General features: G+C 28.4%; 1 pseudogene; it reads left to right on the plus strand.

Annotated features, from left to right (window-relative positions):
- The window catches only part of LOC107684528 (chloride channel protein 2-like), a 40,708-nt pseudogene that overhangs the window by 15,279 nt on the left and 22,592 nt on the right, over nucleotides 1-2,837 (plus strand).

A 2,837-nucleotide genomic window follows, 5' to 3' on the forward strand; every position in this document is an offset into this window, starting at 1 on the left:
AACACATTTCATTACACCAAATACACAAAATAATGTTCTTTTTAGCAACATCATATGACCCCTTTAAATCAGTTCTGAATGGAACACAACTCTGGTGCCCACACCGTAAAAACATTCAAATGAAGACTAAATAATTGACATAAAATTACATATGTATGGTTACTATGTAGTTAATGCAGTTTTAACTAGGTGATACAATGCTATTTTTACTGTTTACTGTATTTACTCTATTTACTGTAAATTTGAAAAAACGTACAATTTCTATAAAAAAAAAACAGTAAATTTTTACGTTTGAAGAGATGTAGAACATTTCTATATTTGACATTTTTTAAATGTCTGTATTTGAATACACCTAGAAGTTTTTTTTATTAAAAATAATATAAGTTTGAAAAAACATTTCTAAATTTGAAAATAAACTAAAAATGTAAATGTCTGAATTTGAACACACTTAGACAAGTTCTATTTAAAAAACAGTAAATTTTTAAGTTTGAAAAAAAAGTAGAACATTTCTAAATTTGAAAAAAAGAACATTTCTAAGTTTGAAAATACTTTCTATATTTGAAAAAACTTAAATGTCTGTATTTGAATGCACTTGGAATTTTTTTATTAAAAATAATATAAGTTTGAAAAAACATTTCTAAATTTGAAAATAAACTAAAAATGTAAATGTCTGAATTTGAATACACTTAGAAAAATTCTATTTAGAAAACAGTAAATTTTTAAGTTTGAAAAAATGCAGAAAATTTCTAAATTTGAAAAACCATTGAAAATTTCCATGAAGATAACTTTATATATGTGTATTTCAGGTGTGTTATTTAGCATCAAAGTCACCTCCACGTTTTTCGCCGTACGAGACTACTGCCGCGGATTCTTTGCTGCTACATTTAGTGCATTTATCTTCAGAGTGCTGGCCGTGTGGAACAGAGATGAAGGTTTGTGTGCATTAATACGCTTTAGAAAACACACGATGTGTACGGTGAGAGTTAAAGGAATCTTCTCTCTCTCTCAGAGACGATCACAGCTCTCTTTAAAACGCGGTTCAGACTGGACTTCCCCTTTGACCTCCAAGAGCTTCCAGCGTTTGCTGTGATCGGGTCAGTTCTGCCTTGTTTATTTTCCTCGTTTCTTTGCATTTGTCGTGTAACACCTCTTACCAGTGTAAAAATCATTTTCTTCATGTATTTTGTCTTGGTTTCCAGTAAAAATTTCTTGTATCTTGTTTTAAGGATATTTAGATAATTTTTTTTCTAAACCAAGACAAATGATTGTTTGCATTGAAAAAAATTCTTGATTAACTACTTATCCATCAAGCTGGTCGGTTTTTCTTCTGTTGCTTGCAATATATTTCTGTTGTGCTTTATTTTATTGCTTACTTGGATAATTATTTTAAATGTCAATAAACGTCTAATTGTTCATGTGCATTTGTTTTAGACACTTTGTTCCCAGCTCCCAGAGAGCACAAACCAAATCATCTAATGAACTGTATTATGAATAATTTATTCATGAGCATTTTTATCCCACTCATATTAAATATGCAAGATTTGACTCTCTCTGCAGAATCGCCAGCGGGTTTGGTGGCGCCTTATTTGTGTATTTGAACAGGCTTATTGTGCAGTTTATGCGAAAACAGAAAACCATAAACAAGTTCCTCATGAAGAAGTAAGTGTTCCCAGGGTTATTATAGTTAACTAAAAGCTTTTTTTTACACTTGAAATAAAAGAAAGGTTAACTGAAAAATCTTACATTTATTTTATTTCAGCTAGTTGCCATGGAAATATTTCTCATTTTCATTTAGTTAAACTTATACACTGCAAAATATGATTTTCTTACTTACTATTTTTGTATTTTTTATAGTATAAATATCTAAACATTCTTTAATGAAAATACATTTACTTGAGAAGCAAAATTACTTAAGATATCAAGTCTTGTTTTCTGAAAAATTGATCACAATTTTGTTAATTTTTACTTAAAACAAGAAAATATTTCTCCCAATGGTGTAAGAAAAATAATCTTAATTCTTAATAATTCTTAAGGGAAAACAAGATTATTTTTCTTAGCCCATTAGCAGATTTTTTTTCTTGTTTTAAGCAAAAACTAACAAAATTTTGCTCATTTTTCAGAACACAAGAAGTCATTTTGCTTCTCAAGTAAATGTGTCTCGATTTAAGAATTTTTAGATATTTATACTATAAAACAAGACAAAAATACTAAGTAAGAAAATCTTTTTTTGCAGTGTGTTTAGTTTAATTTACTGCACGTTTAAGTTAACGCATGTTAGTTTAACTTAAGATGTAATAAAACAACTAAAACTACAATAAAAATAAAAACTGTATAGATGTGTTTAAAAAATGCAAAACACAACAACATTACTAAAACTAATCTAAAATAAAAATTTTAATGGGAAAAATTTAAATAAAAACTAATTACAATCGTATCTCAATGATGCTGAAATAACACAGGTGTGTACTTTCTGTGTTTCTCTGTAATTGTGAGGGTCAAATGTCTGAAAATGACAAAAATATACATCCTGGGATGCTTTTTAATTCTTTTTTTAACTAATAGTGTAGCTAAACCTCCTAAAATAATATTATTTTGTACTACTTAAACAAATAAAAAATAAATGGGCCAAACAATATCTTAATTGAAATCTAAAAATCCCCAAAGCTTTCTGAAAGCAATTGAGTACTTAAATATTACTTTACACGTAACTTAATTTCAAACACTGTTGTCTGTTGACAAATTTAGGTCTCTTCACATGTTTAATGTGTCTGATTGTGTTTCAGGCGTCTGTTGTATCCCGCGCTGGTGACTCTACTGATTTCAACGCTCTCTTTCCC

Source organism: Sinocyclocheilus anshuiensis, unplaced genomic scaffold, assembly GCF_001515605.1.
Source record: "Sinocyclocheilus anshuiensis isolate Anshui unplaced genomic scaffold, SAMN03320099.WGS_v1.1 scaffold2917, whole genome shotgun sequence".
Classification (NCBI taxonomy): domain Eukaryota; kingdom Metazoa; phylum Chordata; class Actinopteri; order Cypriniformes; family Cyprinidae; genus Sinocyclocheilus; species Sinocyclocheilus anshuiensis.